General features: G+C 41.4%; 1 protein-coding gene across 6 annotated transcripts in view; it reads right to left on the bottom strand.

Moving 5' to 3' along the window:
• Positions 1-23354, bottom strand: part of LOC115168128 (synaptotagmin-2) — a 79489-nt gene that overhangs the window by 23902 nt on the left and 32233 nt on the right. The window contains exon 2 of one of the 6 annotated variants that reach the window (XM_029723081.1): positions 20939-20999. The exons of 2 other annotated variants lie outside the window; for them this stretch is intronic. The gene's annotated coding sequence lies outside the window, so the exon portion shown is untranslated. Of the gene's footprint in view, positions 1-5488; positions 5671-5948; positions 5969-20938; positions 21000-23354 lie in introns of those variants that run through there. 3 more of the 6 variants (XM_029723085.1, XM_029723080.1, XM_029723086.1) reach the window with 3 other exon arrangements.

Genomic DNA, 23354 nt, shown 5'->3' with positions numbered 1-23354 from the left:
CATTACGGATATTTTCGGACTGAATATACAGTATAATCAGTACAAGAGACAGTGGAAAACACTTTGGTACTTATCTGGGTTTCTTTCAAAGACAGCTGGCTGCTGAATATGTCACAAACCACTATGTTTAATTAATGTCCACTGTATTTGGTGGATGATGACTAAAGGTGGTATTTGAAGTGTTATCTGTCAGAGAGAGACAGTCTCACAGGCAATCCTCTCACATACCTAGCTCAATGTTTGGAGCGTTTGCCCCATTTTCTTATACAGTATTTTTTTGCTACAACCTCCAACACATTATCTGCAGCAGCAATTTCTCTGTCTCCAATAATTAAACTTTTAGGGGAATGTGATCTAAATAAAGCTGTGTACTTTAGACAGTAGCTTTTCTACTAAAACAGCCAACAACCATTACGTAGCAAACAACAGTCATTCTCACAGCAGGTTTATTGAGCTCTTAGCTCAGTCTATAACGAGTACAGAGTCAGATATGTTTGGAACTAATCGCAAAGCATGTATGCACTGCTTCGGGGTGCTTTCAGAGAATGTCAAGAGACTATGGTCAAATCTTACAAAATGTCAAGAGACTATGGTCAAATCTTACAAAATGTCAAGAGACTACGGTCAAATCTTACAAAATGTCAAGAGACTACGGTCAAATCTTACAAAATGTCAAGAGACTACGGTCAAATCTTACAAAATGTCAAGAGACTATGGTCAAATCTTACAAAATGTCAAGAGACTACGGTCAAATCTTACAAAATGTCAAGAGACTGGTCAAATCTTATAAAATGTCAAGAGACTATGGTCAAATCTTACAAAATGTCAAGAGACTATGGTCAAATCTTACAAAATGTCAAGAGGCTATGGTCAAATCTTACAAAATGTCAAGAGACTACGGTCAAATCTTACAAAATGTCAAGAGACTATGGTCAAATCTTACAAAATGTCAAGAGACTATGGTCAAATCTTACAAAATGTCAAGAGACTACGTTCAAATCTTACAAAATGTCAAGAGAATATGGTCAAATCTTACAAAATGTCAAGAGGCTATGGTCAAATCTTACAAAATGTCAAGAGACTATGGTCAAATCTTACAAAATGGTAGTCCCCACATTCAAAGGGCTAAAGACAATGTAGAGATGGTGTCCTGCAGTTTGACTCTGACCTGGAGCCTTCTGGGCTTGTGCCACACTGAATGCTCCCAATAGTCTAGTAGTATATTAGTCTGCAATTAGGGAACTGTAATTTATTTTAATTAAAGCTTGCAATTAAATGAATAGGCATTGAGCGGCAGTATCCAGCTGACTCATCGCAGCCCTAGCCCTGTCTCATCAAACCCAAAGGCATGCTTGTCTACTAGTGTTAACCTGTCTCAAAGACCACATCAGATCAGGAATACAGCATGCCATTGGGTTGTGATCTGTACTCTGAAAGATATGAAATGAGGAATCTAATCTCTGGGCATTAGACAAATATTTGATAGCAAGAAGACATACAGTAATGCGCCAGGTCTGGAAAGGGTTCAGCTTATCAGGTTTCCACACCAATGCCTACAGTAGGTAAGAACATTCTTCCCCATCCCCAATTCTCCCATTCCTGTACAGACAGGGATCTCTCCAGCTTAATGCCATATAACCAGGGAGGGTGACATTTGCACATTCATACAGCCATTTATCACCACTACTTTGTCATCAGCTTGAGCAGTCCCCTAGGAGAGGACATTCACAGAGACATGGAGTCACACACGCACACACAAACAAACACGTGCGCATGAACACAAAGCCCTGCTGTGAAATGTATTGTGGACACCTGACAGTCCGGCTAAAGTTGCAATACAGTGCAATCCAAGTCTTTTCACGATCGATAGCTTGTATAATTTCTTTCCCTCATGTCACTTCAACTTCAATTGTCACAAAACCATTTCTAAGTAAAAGAAAAGCCTTGTGGATGATCTGCTTGAACTGAACCAAAGAAAAGCTTTCTCTAACATTTAACATTGTGTCCTGACATTCCCAAAGGAAAGATTTACAAACCGGCTGGTGTGGATAAAACAATGGTAGCTAACTCCTACCTGCAGCTGATTGTGACTCAGCTATTATCTGAGGGGTCGTTCAGAATACAGAATACAGAAGGCCGAATGAGGCCTGGGCTGGGATCATTTACAGCTAGGTTATAGTCTTCCTCTTCCCCTCCCCCATTCTCCAGCCTGTCCCCAGATAGGCCGATTAATCATACTGCCACAGAGATAGTGAGCCAATCTGCATGTGAAGCTGTAGTGAAAACAGAGAAAGAGACGGGCTTCTGCAGCAATGCAGATAGACGACATCTATTGGGATCCCAACAGCCTCTTGTTTCAAAATGGAGGGCAAACACAGTGGACGCTCCTGCAATGATAACCCAAGGTTTCTGTGTCAGTTACTGGATGACATTCCAAGTCACGTTTTATAAAGGAAATCTGATGAGACCATGTTTAAGAGCCGTGAAATAATAACCATGTTGTCCAAACATAATGATAACACATTATTAATCAAGAGAATAATTGGAAATCTCTAACCCTCATTGTCATTGGCAGAGAGATTCAGTCCCCTTCTACTTGGTAAATATACGGCTTATTATCTAGCCCAAGTAACTTCCGGACAACAACACAACCCAAAGCTATCTGCAGATCTAAAAGTGGCACATTGAAAGCGGCATGCTGCTTATCTTTCACCTCTGCAGATTAAAGAGTGTTGAAAATGCCTTGTCAGCAGCATGGCGGTTGGCAGAAGGCTGGGATTGATGACAGGGCCTAAACCCTCCACTCTGCCTCTCTCTGACCCATCTGCCTGGCAGGCAGCACAACATCACAAGGCCAGACAGCCTTTATCACTCTCTCACCTTCACCTGGCTGGCATGAAAAGGTGGACAGCTGAGCATTCACAAATGTTGTTATTGTTGGGTTGACGTATCAGATGAAAGAGTCACAAATACTAATCATATGCATTAATGTTAGCTCTGATTGCTGGTAGCTCTGCAAACTGCATTTGGACCTTGAGAGATTGTTAGTAGAGAAATAAAAAATGTCCGCTCTGAGTTCAGCCTTTAAAAAACATCCTTTAGTCTCGTATCAACTAAAATATTCTAAGTTCAAAGATTTTTGTTCCCATGATCTGCTTGCTGTTGCTTGTCGTTCGTATATTAGAGCCGTGGTGAAGGGAGAAATAGTATTATCCCTCGTTTCTCGTAAACAAGTCCATACCTAATGAACCGACTCTACATATGCCTTTAAGACTGTGCTGGGTAAAGCACTGGAATCATGAAGAATGAGGAAGTATGCATTACAACTCAGGAATCACACACATTAACCCACATACAAAATAGGCAATCACTCACGAATGAATACGAAAATCATGATTGATTCCACCCAGGAAATTATTAGGGAAGCGACAAGTATCTGAAAGCTGTCACTTGCAGTACTGGGCTGTTTCTTTACAAAACAGCTGCAGGAGCTCTTGAGATGAGAGCAAAATGGACACTGCGGTGGACACTGTATGTACACTGTGAGAAAGGAGGACAGGACACACAGAGTAGTTTAAATGAGGCTCTATTCTAAGTTTATTTTAGTGGGACACCAGCTGTCAATTCATGGTGGAGGCTGACAAAAACCAAAGCTGGTGGACTTGAAAAGCCACCAAGGGATTCGTCAGGCTGAGATATAAATGTGTTGGAGGCTGAAGAACGTTATCTTCAAACATCCAACAGTCCACAATCTAGATCATTTTAAAGCAATTCTTTGCCGCAATCAGAAAGTGAAGGGTGTTGTTTTACCGGTGCTATGGATTTCAGTCAATGACGGATTTCAGGCCATGAGGGTGTCTTTTTGTTTTCATATGAGATGTATTGCAAGTACAAGTTGAATGTAAAAACACACTAGATAAATCATTGTGTAATTAGTCATTTTCAATTATTCTTAGGCACCCTTTGTCATGTGGTGTCATACTGTGATAGTCATGTGACCACTCCGACCCCTGAAATTGATTAGCTCAGTGTGAGTGGTACAACAGCAGAGACTGAGACTCTGTCTCCAGGGACAGGATCAATGTGGTTGGTTGGCTTGCATTTCAGGAAGTCACCTCAAGACACAGAGCCTGGTGGAGGGCAGAGACTGTAATCTACAGTACGTAAGACGCTTCGCTTCCGATGGAATGGCGGAAATACTTACAAGCTTGATTCAAATGACCATGTAATAACAATGAACATTTGCGGCTCTCATCTCAATGACATATAAAACTACCAACAAATACATGTATCCTGATTCAAAGGCATTTTGTGATATTTTCATATGAAAAAGCTGTATGAAATAATCAATATCCTTCGTTCTGGTGCAGAACTCCATCAGTTTACTGTCCTGACTATGTATGGGCAGACTGCTGCAGAGCCGAGGCAAACAATGAGAGTCAACAGCACTGTCGAGGTGTGAAGTGGCCAGCCCCAGATAGCCAGGGCTTTGTCCTTGGAACTGTCCCCTCACAGCTCTGCCTGCCTTCCGGCCTGCGCTGGCTACACATCCCACATTACACATAGTAAAAAAAAAAGCATCCTACAGCACTTCATAAAACCCCCATGGCCCCTCTTCGGTCTCCTCTCTCCATACTGCTCAGCATATCTGTCAGCCTCTGTCGTATCTGCTCCTCCTCTGTCCTGTCTTAGCCTACACACAGAGTCTATTTGAGTACATGGTACACCCTAGGCTCCTGCCATAGCATAGAACAGGTACAGCGCAATAGACTGGTGTTTGTTAGGCGGGGTGCCGTGTGTTTGTGGCTGCACCATGTCCTGGTTCCTGACAGTGCAGGACAGGGTGAGGTGTTAATAGACGCTGGTGGGATAAACAAAGCAGCTGTCAGCAGGGCTGCCTCCTGGAAATGCTCCAGGAAAATAGGTAGCTACTCCACTACACTACACACAGAACCACCCAGGCTAAATGAGCCATGGTCAATGAGAGGGACTTACTGTATATTCACAACCATAGTGTTCATTCAAAGTCCCTAAAGCAAAATATAACATATAAAAAATATATATATATAAAATATCCCAAGCCAGAACTGCAACTGGTCACAGTACAAACTGAGATAAAACAAAGAGCTAAGAGGTTTGTAAATTACATAATTTCACAATCTTTTAGAATCTACAAATGTCACAAGATGTAAGATCAAGCTTGTCATAAAGGTTTATACAGTATGCACTAGAAAAGAACATGCAAAGCAAAGAATACACATCCCTTCACCAATATTCTCCAACTGTGTAATACAAGCAGAGATCAGATCAATCAAGTCACAGTGTAACCTCCAGCACCAACTGAGTTTCCTTACAGTACAGTTTCAGCACCGGACAGCGGCATTTAGTTTCACTTCACAAATATCACTCCTTTCCATTGCATAGTCTTCAATATTCCCCCATAAAGAATTAAAGCCAGGCAGGGAAGAAAGGTTAGAATACACCTTACCAGAGCAATCTCCTTGATCCTATTATCCACAATGGATGGGCCAACCCATTCACCAGAGAGGCACTTAAGGGTTAATGTAACAGTGCCTTAATAACGTCCCTCGATCGCTCACCCATCAGCCCAAGAAACTGCAGTCTTCCTCTCACTGTTCCTGCTGCAGCAGTACTCACTCTCCTGTACACACACACACATGAACGTACACACACACACATTCTCTCTCTCTCACAACCCCCACCCTTCCTTCCCTCAATCCCCTCCTCCTCTCCCTCTTCTCTCTCTCCCTCCTCTCTGTTCCTTTTTTTGCTTCCCCCACTGAGTGAATCCCCCTCCTTTTCCCTCTCTCCTCTCCCACGCATCTTCCACCCCCTCCCTCCACTCCAGCGCTCTCTCTCTCTCTCTCTCTCTCTCTCTCTCTCTCTCTCTCTCTCTCTCTCTCTCTCTCTCTCTCTCTCTCACTTACTCAGCCTCCTGATTTGCGATGCTGCTCACCCTGTGCTGTATGCAGCACTCCTTTCTGCCGCCCTGCTCCAACACTGAAGGGCAACCCGAGAGAATCAATATGCAATACTGTCAAACCCATATCAAGAACCTAGCGGCATTTGAAACAAACCCCACCCAAGACCTCTGGGAATTCTACAGAGTCTATCATCTCAGGGAACGATAAAGAATTCAGCTGTCAGGGAAGGAAAAGGAGGAAAAAGATAACATGAGAACAGGATGGGGGTAAAAAAAAGCCAATGGGGAGAGTAAGAGTCTGTAAAAATGGATGTAAGGTAGAGTGAGAGAACGGAGGAAGAATAGAGAAAGCATTCTGTGGCACACACACTGCAGCAAGAAGAGGCAGTTTGACACTGAATGAGTGACTGCTGAGAGATTCTCTTTCAGATGCTCACCAGGCTCTTTGAAGCTGGGAGTATGGCATGTTTACACTACAGCAACAGTACATGAATAATGTTGGTCCACTGTCACACACAGACACACACACACACAAACACACACACACACACACACACACACACTAAAGTCTTTGCAGCAGAAATGTTACTGTCAAGGATGCATGGAACAATGTTAACTTAAACGTAGTTCATATTTTCTGTAAGGGCTCAAATCCAACTGGCATCTCACAAGTAGCTATAAAGAGATTGACAGAAGCTGTGAATCAGCAGTGGGTCTTGCTGACTAAACCTTTCCTTGCCACACCTTTTCCAAACTGCTGTGACAACAGCAAAGATAGGATTACAGTAATCACTGTGGCAGCAGCAGTAGCTCTACAATATCATTTATGTATTACTGTAGCAGTTCTGGTTGATGTAGTCATAACAATCACAACAGCAGTAGTAATTTCATAGGTGCATCAAAACCAACAGGACATTAAAGATAGAGGTAGTCCAAAACATTGCAAACACACTATAGCTTTCTCATGGATTTCTTTCCCTAGCTTACTGTTTCAGACCTTCATTTGGGTTGTTTTAGTACTGGCACAATCCATGTATTTGTCCTCTTTTGCAGCATTTTTTTTTAATAGTATATGATGGCGCCTCTGTACGGTAGAACCTTTGCTGAGCCAGACAATTCAGAGCCCTCTGGGCTTTTTATAGTGTGTCATGGAAAATTATCATCTTCCCATAAGGGAAGCTGCCTCCTAAGTGGCCACCGATGAGCACTCCAAAATGAAATCAATAAGGCCTCAATCAGTGGGAACGAAACAGAGAGGGATGGCCTTTCTCAATTTCACAACTCAGGCCTGGAGAAACAAGAGCAAGTGTAATTTGTTCTCTGCTCCTGCAAGACCTGACAATAGTCATTTCAATTGGTTCCATGCTTAATAGATGGTTACTAGGCCGGGCTTGAAAATGATCCAATAATTATGAGTCAATTCACTGAGTCTGTCACAGTGATTTGCCATGTACAGGGCTCTATAGTGTGACCATTTTACTCACATATGCGCCTAAATATTTTGTTGTGCTATCTGGAATTTATATTTAGGAGCACCAGTGGGCCTAGAAAAATGTACGAATTCTAGCTTTAATTTCTGAAATATTTTTCATTGTGCTCCTACATTTCTTTGCGTGCACCTAGAGTTTTCTAATTATGTGCACATGTGCTGTACCGGAATGACTGAAATGGAACAGATTAGAAAACTAGTGATGGGAGGGAAAAAAATATATTTGTTACATATCGCAATACTTTAAATCCATGTATTTTTGCTAGCGCTAGTCAGCTGTACCTGCCCCAAAACGCTGTTATTTTTCATCCTATAGCTTGTTCTCCATCTTCTTTTTAAATAGTGATCCAACATGACTGATCAAAACTAACTTTTTCATGCTCTCTCATCTCTCTGCAGCAGACATATAGTGAGCAATGTGTTTGGAACATCAAATCGCAATAAAATCGCAGTATTTAATCTTAATACATATGCAGTGCCTTCAGAAAGTATTCACACCCCATTACTTTTTCCACATTTTGTTGTGTTACAGCCTGAATTTAAAATGGATCAAATTCAGATTTTGTGTCACTGGCCTACACACAATACCCCATAATGTCAAAGTGGAATTATGTTTTTAGACATTTTTACAAATGAATTATAAGTGAAAAGCTGAAATGTCTTGAGTCAAATCAAATGGAAATTCTAATTTATTTGTCACATACACATGGTTAGCAGATGTTAATGTGAGTGTAGCGAAATGCTTGTGCTTCTAGTTCCGACCATGCAGTAATATCTAACAAGTAATCTACCAATTCCACAACAACTACCTTGTACACACAAGTGTAAAGGAATGAATACGAATATGTACATAAAAATATATAAATGAGTGATGGCCGAATGGCATAGGCAATATGTAGTAGATGGTATGGGGTACAGAACATACATATGAGATGAGTATTGTAGGGTATGAAAACATATAAAGCAGCCTTGTATAAGGTGGCTAGTGATACATTACATCAGGATGGCAAGATGCAGTAGATGGTATAGAGTACAGTATATACATATGAGATGAGTAATGTAGGTTATGTAAACATTATATAAAGTGCCATTGTTTAAAGTGGCTAGTGATACATCTAATTACATCAAGATGGCAAGATGCAGTAGATGGTATGGCGTACAGTATATACATATGAGATGAATAATGTAGGTTATGTAAACATTATCTAATATAAATAATATAAAGTGGCAAGTGATAAATTGATTACATCAATTTTCCTATTATTAAAGTGGCTTGAGTTGAGTCAGTATGTTGGTAGCAGCCTCTCAATGTTAGTGATTGCTGTTTAACAGTCTGATGGCCTTGAGATAGAAGCTGTTTTTCAGTCTCTCGGTTCCAGCTTTGATGCACCTGTACTGACCTCGCCTTCTGGATGTTAGCGGGGTGAACAGGTAGTGGCTCAGGTGGTTAATGTCCTTGATGATCTTTTTGGCCTTCCTGTGACATCGGGTGGTGTAGGTGTCCTGGAGGGCAGGTAGTTTGCACCCGGTGATGCGTTGTGCAGACCTCACTACCCTCTGGAGAGCCTTCCGGTTATGGCGCTGTTGCGCCTTCTTCACCACGCTGTCTGTGTGGGTGGACCATTTCAGTTTGTCCGTGATGTGTACGCCGAGAAACTTAAAACTCTCCACCCTCTCCACTACTGTCCCGTCAATTTAGATAGGGGGCTGCTCCCTCTGCTGTTTCCTGAAGTCCACTATCATCTCTTTTGTTTTGTTGACATTGAGTGCGAGGTTATTTTCCTGACACCACACTCCGAGGGCCCTCACCTCCTCCCTGTAGGCCGTCTCGTCATTGTTGGTAATCAAGCCTACCACTGTAGTGTCGCCTGCAAACTTGATGATTGAGTTGGATGCGTGCATGGCCACGCAGTCGTGGGTGAACAGGGAGTACAGAAGAGGGCTGAGAACGCACCCTTGTGGGTACCCAGTGTTGAGGATCAGCGGGGTGGAGATGTTGTTACCTACCCTCACCACCTGAGGGCGGCCCGTCAGGAAGTCCAGGACCCAGTTGCACAGGGCGGGGTCGAGACCCAGGGTCTCGAACTAAATGACGAGTTTGGAGAGTACTATGGTGTTAAATGCTGAGCTGTAATCGATGAACAGCATTCTTACATAGGTATTCCCCTTGTCCAGATGGGTTAGGGCAGTGTGCAGTGTGATGGCGATTGCGTCGTCTGTGGACCTATTGGGTCGATAAGCAAATTGGAGTGGGTCTAGGGTGTCAGGTAGGGTGGAGGTGATATGGTCCTTGACTAGTCTCTCAAAGCACTTCATGATGACGGAAGTGAGTGCTACAGGGCGGTAGTCATTTAGCTCAGTTACCTTAGCTTTCTTGGGAACAGGAACAATGGTGGCCCTCTTGAAGCATGTGGGGACAGCAGATTAGGATAGGGATTGATTAAATATGTCTGTAAACACACCAGCCAGCTGGTCTGCGCATGTTCTGAGGACGCGGCCGGGGATGCCGTCTGGGCCTGCAGCCTTGCGAGGGTTAACACGTTTAAATGTTTTACTCACGTTGGCTGCAGTGAAGGAGAGCCCGCAGGTTTTGGTAGTGGGCCGTGTTAGTGGCACTGTATTGTCCTCAAAGCGAGCAAAAAACTTGTTTAGTCTGTCTGGGAGCAAGGCATCGTGATCCGCGACGGGGCTGATTTTTCTTTTGTAGTTGTAACGCCCTGGCCATAGAGAGGGGTTTTTGTTCTTTATTTTGGTTAGGCCAGGGTGTTACATTGGGTGGGCGTTCTATGTTCATTTTTCTATGTTTTTGTATTTCTTTGTTTTGGGCCGTGTGTGGCTCCCAATCAGGTACAGCTGTAGTTTGTTGTTGCTGATTGGGAGTCACACATGAGGAGCCTGGTTTTCCTTTGGGTTTTTGTGGGTGATTGTTTTCTGTTTAGTGTGTTCCTGACAGAACTGTTGCTAGTCGTTTTTTTGGTTTCTTTTGTATAGTGTTCGTTGATCATTAAATCCTTTCATGATGAACACATCCTCCGCTGCACCTTGGTCTCATTTGAACGACGGCCGTTACAGTAGTCCATGATTGACTGTAGACCCTGCCACATACCTCTCGTGTCTGAGCCGTTGAATTGCCACTCCACTTTGTCTCTGTACTGACGCTTAGCTTAGCTCAATAAGTATTCAACCCCTTTGTTATGGCAAGCCTAAATAGTACAAATCTAGCTTAACAAGTCACATAAGTTGCATGGACTCACTGTGTTGGCGTGTCTTTGGCTATCATTAATGTGATGACGATTGTTTTATCAAATCTATTAACTATGTTTAATTATTACGATGATTCAATTACTCATGTAACAATTAACTCATTAGCAATCTTGGGGCACCACGAAAAAAGCTTATTTAACGAGTTAGCGTTTTCCGAATTAACTTCTAAAGATATCAATATCTCTTACATTTCAGTTATCAATCAGTTATTAATTAATTGTTATTTACCATCTATCAGTCTCATTCTGAACATTGCAAAATCCTTGGATATCTGCACGAACCCTAGCATAAATTATGAATCAGTGATATTCAAATTGGCTTAATTATTTATTTACTAACTAACTAAATAATCACACAGAACTACATAAACACAAACAGAATAGGTTACACATTGATTACTACATACTGCAATGAAAAGTCCCTAGTGGACCTGCCTGTGCCATTAAACCCCTACAACTCATCCAGAACGCCGCAGCCCGTCTGGTGTTCAACCTTCCCAAGTTCTCTCACATCACCCCGCTCCTCCGCACACTCCACTGGCTTCCAGTTGAAGCTCGCATCTGCTACAAGACCATGGTGCTTGCCTACAGAGTTGTGAGGGGAACGGCACCTCCGTACCTTCAGGCTCTGATCAGTCCCTACACCCAAACAAGGGCACTGCGTTCATCCACCTCTGGCCTGCTGGCCCCCCTACCTCTGCAGAACAAGCTCCCTCACGACGCCAGGACAGCGGAGTCAATCACCACCTTCCAGAGACACCTGAAACCCCACCTCTTTAAGGAATACCTGGGATAGGATAAAGTAATCCTTCTAACGCACCCACCCCCCCCAAAGAATTATAATACTTTTTTTTTGTTTTATTACAAAAAAAAAATATATATATAGATGTACTTTTGTAAAGTGGTTGTTCCACTGGCTATTATAAGGTGAATGCACCAATTTGTAAGTCGCTCTCGATAAGAGCGTCTGCTAAATGACGTAAAGGTAAATGTAAACCGATATGACGGCTTGTTACAAAAAATGAAAAGGGAGGGGCATGTAAGAAAGAGCGGGAGAAAAGGACTTCACTAACGTACACACAGCTGATAACTATGCTCATGGAAATGCTAATACTTTGCACATGAACGGCCGCTCATTCAAAAAGAATTGCAATGTATATATTTATGATTGTATGCCTTTGTTGTCTCTCTGTTGAAATCGCCGGTCAGTCTGGGGAGTAATTCGACAGAAAGTCTCTGGTTGTGTTTATTTGGACAGATCTTCCAGACGTACCAATAGTCGTTGGAAAGGAAAATGTTCTTTAGAATGGATCTTTTCAAAGTACCACCCGGTGTCTTTCAGGGCTCATTTCGTTAGAATATATACTTTAGAGGTATCTATAGTGGTGAGAGGAAATTGCTCTTCTCTCATCTTCGGTCGAGTTTCCTAGACTATTTTACATATACAGCTGCAGACTGTGAATGTGTAGTCTTGTAGTTTTCTTAATCATTTCAACGTGTACAGCTGGCGCTGCACGAAGCTGGTCTGGTGGAGTCTAACCATTCGTGACGTCCAGTTCAACACCGTCCGCCTGCTTGATCTAATGTACATTTTGTCAGAAGTGGGTTTTATGTACTGGGTGTGGCCACTGACTTGGTTAAGATTTCATATGAAAAACAATTTTCTCATTTAGAAGGCTAACATCACATCTTCTCACAAATAGTTTCATATTTAATCATATCAGTTCCCCAACATTTGGATGTGAATCTGATCACTGGGAAATAGACACATTCAGAGATACAGTTATGTTGTTATACTGTCCTTCATGGGATCCCAAAACACAACTGATCTGACATAATTGTTCTTTTAGTGCCCATGGACCACTCCAACTGCTTGGACTACAGAAATATTGTTTCATTATTCAACCTTTTGATGTTACCGTTTTGGCGGGAATAATCTCCTTGTAACAATGAGGTTTCTTTCCCCTCAATCCTGCCAACCCAAAGTTTCTACACAGCATACACAGGGCAAGTCATGACAGTGTGCAAAAATATTGTTTAACATGATTTTTGAATTATATATTATCACATTACCCTCTCTCTCTTTTTTTAGGTAATTATCTCTCTGTCTCTGCTGTATACCATCTGCCAAACAAAACGAGGTGCCTTTCAGCTGTGGTTGGCCCACTTTGAATCTGGCATGATGAGACGGAAGGGAACACTTTCACCTCGAGCAGGGGTTCACAAACATTTTCATTCGGGGGCCACCATCTGACATTTACATTTTTTATTTTTTATTTAACCTTTATTTAACTAGGCAAGTCAGTTAAGAACAATTTCTTATTTACAATGAGCCAATTGTGCGCCACCCTATGGGACTTACAATCACGGCCGGATGCGATTCAGCCTGGATTCGAACCAGGGACTGTAGTGATGCTTCTTACACTGAGATGCAGTGCCTTAGACCGCTGCGCCACTCGGGAGCCCTTGGGAGCATTGGGGAACTATCTAAGGTATGTGATGACTAACATAACAAGAGGAACTTATGATGCACTACCCAATTTCGAAATTGCACCTTGCGCATTCTACTATTACAACTTTCAAGAGTAAGTTGAAAGCCAGACTGAGTTCATTTAAAAAAAAATGACATAGTGTCACGTCCTGACGTCCTGACCATAGTAAGATGTGTTTTGTGTTTTTCTATGTTTTCTATTTCTATGTTCTTAGGTTATAGTTTTTGTATTTCTATGTTGGCTTGTTTGGGATGATCTCCAATTGGAGGCAGCTGGTCCTCGTTGTCTCTAATTAGAGATCATATTTTAGTAGGGGTTTTTCTTCCTGGTGATTATTTTTGAGTAGTTTTTGTTCTCCTCTGCGTCACGGTTTGTTGTTTTTGTCTATTCAGTTATTTTGATGTATTGCATGAGTTCACAGAGTAAATAAAATGTGGAATTACTCATATGCTGCACTTTGGTCCCCTCTCTACGAGAGCCGTGACACATAGAGCACTGTTATTTCCAAAATGCCACTGTTACATTATTCCTGTGCATGCTAGTGCTATTTCACAACGTGGGGTGCTGAATGGACAGAATCTTTGTGCAGTGGAGAGAGACAGAGACCGAGACCGAGAGAGAACACGATCTGATTGATTGGTGATGGCACATGCCTGGCTCGAGCCATAGCAATAGAAAATCAATAACATTACAGATATTATACATTACCTAATACATATTCAATGCACATACAGGGTTTTGGTAACACTTCCTTTTAAGGGGTCCTTATTACAGTGTAATTACATATGTAATTATAACAAGTATTGTAATAATTGCAATAATTCATAGTTAACCTGTAATAACAACATGCAACTGGTTGTAATTGCAGTATGTATTTACAGAGGTATAACAACAAATGCTTGTTACCATGCTTGTTGCAAATGTTAAAGTTTCCGATAGCATCCCAAAACACCATATTTCATCCTGCGCAGACCACGTGACACTGACACAACTCTGCAATAAAGGTCTCTGGAGTCTAATTACATTAATGCAGATATATCATGTACTCTGTGGTGTACTAGTCAGTTTATCCTCCCACCTGGATGGAACATCGGGAAGCCATTAAATGAGGGGCCTGTTGTCAGGATGGGTAATGTACTATATAAGTAAACATTAATTACAAGTAAGTACCCCTCAAGATACTCTTCATTCTAACTAGCTAAATCCTGTGTAACACCTAGTAATTACATTGTACTTATGCAGATAGTACATGTACTCTGTGGTGTCCTTGTAGGTTTATCTTCTCACTTGGATGGCAAGGAGGTTCAGGTTGTTATAATGGGTAACGTACACATTCATTATAAGTTATTATTTTTATTATAATCTGTGATGTGAGGTTGACCTATATGTGATCTGTTTTTGGAAACTCAACCAAGTTAACCCAGATGGTACACTTTATGAGGCCAAGTGCTAGCAACAGCATTGAGTGGAAACTTTGAAGAGTATTCATTCACAGGTAGGTAGGTATAGAGCCTACTGAGCCTCAAACCTTTGTAATCTCGGACACCCAGCGCATCGGTCCACAAGAGATTACAATCTTGTGAGCTATTACTGAATCGGATGCAGCTGAGGAGAAACTGAACACTGAATTGGTGAATTTAGTGGAAACTCCCATTTCTAACAAGCATGGTAACAAGCATTTGTTGTTACACCTCTGTAATTACAGACTGCAATTACCACTAGTTACATGTTATTATGACAATACATCAACTACAATACGTTACAGTGTAATTACACGTTTTTTTCTCAATATAATGGCAGATTGCTCTGGGGTCGTCCAGTGTAAAGGACAGAGGGTTGGGCAGGGGAGTAGTAGCTGTCCTCCCAGGCGGTGATCTCCTCTGGGCTTTATTAGCCCTCACTGGGCCCCCGAGGCTCCAGGCTGCCATCACTCATGGAATTGACTCTGATTAATCAGGTGTGCTAGAGATGAGGAGTGCAGGGCAAGGCCTGCTTGCTGGAGAAGAGACTAGCACATAAAGTCGCCATCCTATAGTCAACCATGTCTCGCTATATCTCTCTCTCTCTCTCGCACACACACACACACACACACAGCTCGTATCACCACGCCTATTCCTCTTCCTCATAACACCACAGTGTGGCTCCTCTGTGTGCCTCAGAGACCAACAGTGACATTTGGGCAGATGGGACTCTGGGTTTGATCACGCCTGTCTGTGGTACTGTAGATTGTATTTTCTAAAGGTGTTTATTGTAGTGCGATTCATCAATTAAGATTGCTGATATGTAGAATACATTTGAGTATCTTGTGGTGAAAATATATCCATCTAATTAATTAGCTGATGCATATTTTTAGGAAGGTAATATTTTTGCAGTGTTAAATAAAGGTTAAATAAATAAACTATGATAACCATGAAATATGTGCTGGGGAGTAGTGAACTACATGTAGTAAAAATAGTAATTCAGTCAAGTACAGGTTTAACTGAATGACAAACAAGACAGAATGCATTATGGAATTGTATTGAATAGTTTGGGTTATGGCCTCGTCTCAGAGGAATGCTCCTTGGAGCCAGATGCTGATGACAGGTTGCCCTATGCTGGGCTGCATAGACTGTAGTTAATAGGTAAATGACATTCAGCATGCTTGCTAATGGTAAAGAGGAAGAGAGACGTGACGCTATTCTGATGAGGTAACATTATTAACACTACAAATACCTGTTATGCTTCTGGGGTAAAATGAACCGTTCTATATAAATACCTGCTGTGCTTCTGGGGTAACATGAACACTACTATATAAATACTTGCTGTGCTTCTGGGGTAACATGAACCCTTCTCTATAAATACCTGCTATGCTAACGAGGTAACATAATATATACTATAAATACCTACTATGATGAGGTAACTTTAGACACTACCGTATAAAAACCTGCTCTGTTGATGAAGTGACATAATAACACTACTATATGGATACCTGCTATGCCCGTGAGATAGGAACTGATGTGAATTATATTGTGCTTACCACAGTGTCCCCCTCCCAGATTGCAAAGAACCTTGGCGTGACCCTGGACAACACCCTGTCATTCTCTGCAAACATCAAAGCAGTGACTCGCTCCTGCAGGATCACGCTCTGCAACATCTGTAGAGTACTACCCTACCTCACAAAGGAAGCGGCGCAGGTCCTAATGCAGGCACTTGTCATCTCCCGTCTGGACTACCGCAACTCACTGTTGGCTGGGATTCTCGCTTGTGCCATCAAACCCCTGCAAGTTATCCAGAATGTTGCAGCCCGCCTGGTGTTCAACCTTCCCAAATTCCCCCATGTCTCCCCGCTCCTCCACACACTCCACTGGCGTCCAGTCGAAGTTCGCATCCACTACAAGGCCATGGTACTTGCCTAACGAGCAGCAAGAAGAACTGCCCCTCCCTACGTTCAGGCTCTGCTCAAACCCTATACCCCAACCGAGTACTCCGTTCTGCCACCACTGGTCTCTCGGCCCTCCCACCCCTACGGGAGGGCAGCTCCCGCTCAGCCATCTTCTGAAAACATCTGAAACACTACCTCTTCAAAGAGTATCTTAAATAATCCCACAACACCCTCCCCCCCTCGCACCCCCTCCTCATATCAGATTTAGATATGATAATCTTTCACAAAGTAGTTTGTGTAGTTAATAAACTATATTTTTCTTAAGGGTAGCTTAAGTGTAGATGAACTTCTTACAGTGTGAAGTAATTGGTAGCTTCGTAAACTATATTTTCAGAATAGCCTTCCCAACACATATCACAGGGGAAAGACAGTGCATTCGGAAAGTATTCAGATCCCTATTCAGACAAAAAAATATCTAATTTTGTTGGACCTCAGACTGGGGGCGAAGGTTCACCTTCAAACAGGACAACGACCCTCAGCACACAGCCAAGCCAACGCAGAAGTGGATTCGGGACAAGTCTCTGAATGTCCTTGAGTGGCCCAGCCAGAGCCCGGACTTGAACCCAAATCGAACATCTCTGGGGAGACCAACCTGACAGAGCTTGAGAGGATCTGCAGAGAAGAATGGGAGAAACTCCCCAAATACAGATGTGCCAAGCTTGTAGCGTCATACCCAAGAAGACTTGAGGATGTAATCGCTGCCAAAGGTGCTTCAGCAAAGTACTGAGTAAAGGGTCTGAATACTATGGGTACAGGTGCATTTACCACATTTGAAACCTATACTAGTTGGTTGCTGCTATAGGCCACTTAGTGCTGATGTGAAATATCTTCATGTAATTTGCGAAATGTTGGATAAGGTATCTGATGAAAATAGGGAAATATATTTTTGGGGAGATATGAATATCGATTATTTTTTAATACAATCTGTCCAAAGAGAAAGAACGTTATTTCTGTTGCCAATGTATGTAACCTAACCCAAGTTATGACATTACCAACCAGAACGTTCACTAATAGGTCTGGTATTACATCATCAACTTGTATCGATCACATTTTTACTAACATGGCTGAACATTGTTCTAAAGCTGTATCAGTGGCACTAGGTTACAGTGATCATAACTTGGTTGCACTCACTAGGAAAACTAAAATACCAAAGGCTGGCCGCAGGTCCTACAGAGGGTTCAATCAGGGCTCGTTTGTGGATGAGATAAAGAATGTGCAGTGGTTAGAAGTGTGTAGTAAAGGTGATCCTGAAATGTCACTAAAGTTGTTTATGAAATTATTTATGAGTATAGCTGATAAGCACGCCCCTTTAAGAAAATGCACTGTGAGGTTAAATGGTGCCCCATGGATTGATGATGAGCTGAGAAATGTAATGATTCAACGTTATGATGTCAAAAAAGTTGCAGATAAATCTGGTACTTTGTTTGATAAGCAAAGTTATTGTAAATTAAGAAATATTGTGACTAAGCTAAACAAAGGAAAGAGAAGGAATTCTATCAGCACAAAATTGATGAAGTAAAGGGTGATGGGAAAAAGCTGTGGAGAACGTTGAACACTATTATGGGTAGGAATTCAAACATGTCTGCCTCTTTTGTTGAATCAGAGGGTATATTTATTACAAAACCACATCGCAAACTACTTTAATTAATATTTTACAGGCAAAGTGGACAAGTTGAGGAATGCTATGATTCGAACTGATGGCTCCATGTCACATACATAAAAGATTGTATCATGAAGGAGAGGCAATGCAGGTTCAAATTTCATCAAGTAGAAAGGGAAGAGGTAGAAAGGATGCTGTTGTCTCTTTCGGATGACAAGTCGCCTGGTACAGATCATCTAGATGCCAAATTGCTTAGAGTTACAGCTAACCAAATATCTACACCAATCGCTCATATTTTTAATAAGTGCTTGATGTATGGGGTGTGCCCAGAAGTCTGGAAAGAGTCAAAGGTTATTCCACTACATAAGGATAAAAAAATCTGCATTCACTGGTCCTAATAGTCATCCTATAAGCTTTCTGCCTGTGTTAAGTAAATTATTTGAAAAAATGGTATCTGTACAAATCAAGGATTATTTCTCATGTAATGGTCTGATAACGGGTTTCCAGCCTGCATACAAAGAAGGGCGTTCTACGAGTACGGCCTTAGCACAAATGACAGATGATTGGTTAAAGAGTATGGATGATAGGAAGTTAGTTGGTGCAATGTTGCTGGATTTCAGTGCTGCTTTTGATGTAATTGATCATGAACTGTTACTAGGAAAACTCAAATGTTATGGTTTTAAGGATTCAGCTCTATCCTGGATGGAAAGCCATCTATCCAGGAGAAGGTAACAAGTGTTCTTTAATGGTAGCTTTTCAAACAGTAAAGATATACATTGTGGTGTTCCTCAAGGAAGCCTCCTGGGCTCACTGCTCTACTCTATCTTTACTAATAATTTACCTTCAGTAATGAACAAAGCAAGAGTGGTCATGTATGCTGATGACTCTACAATGTATAGTGCAGCATCAGAATGTAATGCGCTAACAGATGTACTGAGCAGTGAACTAAGAATGGTGTCTGAGTGGGTTGATATGAACTAATTGGTGTTGAACATTTCTAAAACTAAATGTATTGTATTTGGTTCTAGATATATGCTTGCTGATGACCCCCAATTGACTTTGTCGATGAATAGAATACATGTAGGACAAGTGAAAAAAACAAAACCACTAGGTGTCATAGATAATATTGTTGTTAAGATGGGTAAGAGAATTGCTGTTACAAGAAAATGTTCAGAGTATGTAACATCTAGCACTCTGAATCAGGTGATTCAATCCCTGGTCCTATCACATTTAGAGTACTGTCTGGTTATATGGTCATCTGCAGCAAAGAAAGATATGAAAAAGCTCCAAATGGCTCAAAACAGGGCTGCCAGATTAGCTCTTCATTGCTCTAACCGAAATAATATTATTAAAATGCATCAGAATCTTTCATGGCTTCACGTTAAAAACAAATTACTATCTAGTCTTTTGATTTTCTTTAGGAATGTTATATTTTTTAAAAAAACACAGTATTTCTCAGTCCAATTAGTACATACTAGCAACACGCATAACCACCAAACCAGACAGGTAAATTCAGGGCAGCTAAAACAACTCAAGCCAAGGACAAATCGCCTTAAATCTACAGTTTTATATAGAGCTATAGCTGAATGGAACTTTTTACCAATCCATATTTCTCAGGGGAAAAGTAAATCCACCTTCAATAAAAAAATAAAAGAACATCTAATGTGATAGACCATATGACTGGACAGGAAATAGAAAGCATCAACTGAATGTTAAATGTGTTTCCTGTCAGGTATTTTAATTATCTGTATTGTCTATTTGTTGAACGTTTGTGAAGTCTTGATTGTGGTTGTTTGTAATGTCTGGTTAATTGGTGTTGGACCCTAGGAAGATTAGCTAGCGTTATGGCGTTAGCTAATGGGGGTTCCTAATAAAAACGTTTTTTTTGTTTTGTTTTTTTGTATTTTTAATACATTTGCTAAAATTTCTAAAAACCTGTTTTTGCTTTGTCATTATGGGGTATTGTGTGTAGATTGATTTTAGATTAACGCTGTAACGTAACAAATGTGGAAAAAGTTAAGGGGTCTGAATACTTTCCGAATGCAATGTATATGGTTGCTCCTAAAGGTGAACATCATAATTTGCATTGACACAAGAGAACCCTGGAATCCCCTCAATGATGTAGAGTGTAGGAAACTGTTTAACTGATTAATACTCTATGTCAAGACCAATTGATCAGTCATTCTCTAGTAAAGATAAGTAATTCATTAATCAATTACATCGACTGGTTCAGTCAGTTCAGTGGTTTGCCCCGACTTGATCAGAGTGCTATGTCAGGTGACATTGGCAGTTGGCACACTGTGGCCAGTCAAAGACAGGCCACCATCTGGGCAATGCCCACATTGTAGCCTACAGCAGAGACTGAAGACTAGAGACTAGTGAAGGCTTCCTGAAATTAACAGAGATGATGATATTTCTGAGGGAGGTTTGAGTAGAGGGGAAGGCAGCATGTAACGATGTTTGTGCAGTGAACTGTCTCTGGTTAAAGAGGCCAGGACCAATCACAGCGATAGAAGTGACGGCTACATCTTGAGGAAGGACTGCACAAAATAAATTGTTTCTGTCTCTTGCTCCTTCTATATCCCCTCTCTCTTTTGCTCTCTCTTCTCTCTCCCACTAAGCAACCCTTCTGGCGAGTCCAGTCCACCAGATATGCCCTTATTAAAGATTAACAGCTTTGCAAATACACTTTTTATGCCAATATTCTGCCCTCTTAGCCAGATACTCACAGCCAAATCTTGATAGGTAGCCACACGATCACAATGAGAGTGTTGTCTTATTCAAGCAGATCTAGAAATGAAACATGAAAATAATCAGTTGAATGATACAGTTAAATTATAGCAGAGGTCAACAACAGGTGGCCGGCGGGCCAAAACCTGACTGCAAGTATTTTTTGGGGCCCCTCAAAGTTTTTAGTAGACAAAATTATAATAATTGATAGTAAAATCACCAGAAATCCAGCAAAAATGTTGTTTAATTTAGGAAATCTGTTCCCAAGTATTCCCACAAATAAAATAAAATGATATATGTGATCATGTCTCAATGTAATCAAGATATGAAATTATTAAAACGATTCCAATACAAATCTCTTTTTAGACTATGTTCCGGCCCCCCGACCATCTGCTCCGACAAAAATCGTCCCGTGGCTGAATCTAGTTGCCTACCCCTGTATTAAAGTATGGATGGACTAACAATCAGAGTGAAATCTCATTGAAGCATCAAAATGTCTGTTTCAGCCCTGGACAGCTCCATTCTGGCACTGGGTAAAATATGAAACACTCTCTGAAGTATCTGGGTGTCTGACAGGCTAAGTGGCAGGACATTCAGTGTGTCTATCTGCTCAGTATGGTCCATATCTGAATCAGATGATTACAATCACCCTCACCACATTCTACTGTCACAATATGATGGAGATTCCCCCAAAACTGCCCAACGGTTTATCACAAAGCAATTACCATAGCAATTAATAAAATGGTGTTACTTTAGTAATGGCAGTATAACTACACGGTAGCAACTGTGAAACTGAGTAACAACTCACAGTAGCAACTGAGTGCAAAGGGTTACCTAAAAATATGTGTATTTCACATATTGCTCCCCCATCTTTACTAATCATTTGGACTGCATACACTCTGGAACTGTTAAGCAACCTAAATCAACTTGTACGCTCTAAGAGGTTCTGACAGTTGTCTCAGTCCCACATAGGGCATGCTGATGTATGCTTGGAGGCCACTCTGGTACAAAGAGGCGGACTAATGAGTGCTTGCTGTTGCTGGAAGCTTCTCCTTCCTCTTATTACAGCTCTCTGCATTTATTAAATTAATGTAATGCAGAATTATTTCCTGGTGGTATCACTGAGGAGGCTTGTGATTGGCAGGTTAGGACCAAGATAACCCTGTTATAGCTATTCCTCCCACCCCCACAGATCCTTTGCCACAGACCCAGCAACAACAGCCCAATACAACCCAGCCTGGCCCAGAACAGAAGCCTACACACCAAATGGAGGGCACAGGGTCATTTTCATTAAGCACCACACAGAAGAAAGCTGACTGAAACAGAGAGGGTCTACCTGGACTTTTCTAACAATAAACACCCATTTTCTAATAAGAAACACTAAAATGTTATTCATGTTACTATGCCCTTCACGATCCTAACTTCTGATGAGAGAATCACTTTTCTGTCCACTGTATAATTAACTACATTAGTCATGCATAAATATTTTAGTGGGCTGATGACGTACTCGTACTAATAAATGCATTGAAGCAAGTATGTACGGAAGCAAGCGTGCACAGTCCCACTCATATGCACACACATTATTTAAACAGCATGTAGTGAACGTATGCTCAACGTCTCTGTGTGGTTTTTGGATAGAGCTACAGTAAGTGATTGTTCCATTAATCCACTAATCTAGTTGAGACAACAGGCCAGTGGGGAAGATTCCCAACAAAGCCTCTCCAGCTCTCAGGTTTTTGGACAGAGCTTTGACATTTAATAATGGGTTCTCCTACAACCCTCCAGAGCCAGAAGGGACAGATATTTGGCATTGAGTGTAAACCTGAATGGGCGTGTTCTCTGGGCCTGGGTTTAATTATAAACCCAATAACCCAGAGCTACTCACACAGACATATTTCTTATGACGTGTGGGAACTATCGATGCAAGATTCCAGGAACACTTGGAATGATTGATTAGTTCCTAAAAAGCACAAGCTGACCCACTTTGTTATTAATGTAAGTGGGTTCCATACATTGGAAAAGGAAAAGTGTCAGAATCATGTAAAATCTGTCAGGATGCAGTGCAAGAAAAATCTATTGTACACAGGATATGTATGGCATAACATTGACCCTTTGTGTACATTTTCCGCCATCAGAAGATCCATCAGAAGATCCATCTGAATGAATAGTCAATCAGCCACATTAGCATTTTAAAGACCTTGGAGAGTCTTTCATTCAATGACTATTTTCCTCCACTATTTCGCTTAACAATTCATTTCATGATTCGTAGGATTTAATTGCCCTAGGTGCATCATAAAGACATCCAAAGGGACATCTTATTCAGTCTAATTCTGTGCAGTCTTGAGAAAACAATTATGTTAAATATTTTCTTAGTCATCTCTCCATTGTCTCTCTTCCTGTATTTGTATGTATTTG

The sequence above is a fragment of the Salmo trutta genome, chromosome 30 (assembly GCF_901001165.1).
Source record: "Salmo trutta chromosome 30, fSalTru1.1, whole genome shotgun sequence".
Classification (NCBI taxonomy): Eukaryota; Metazoa; Chordata; class Actinopteri; order Salmoniformes; family Salmonidae; genus Salmo; species Salmo trutta.
This window is presented reverse-complemented; position numbering and strand designations above follow the sequence as displayed.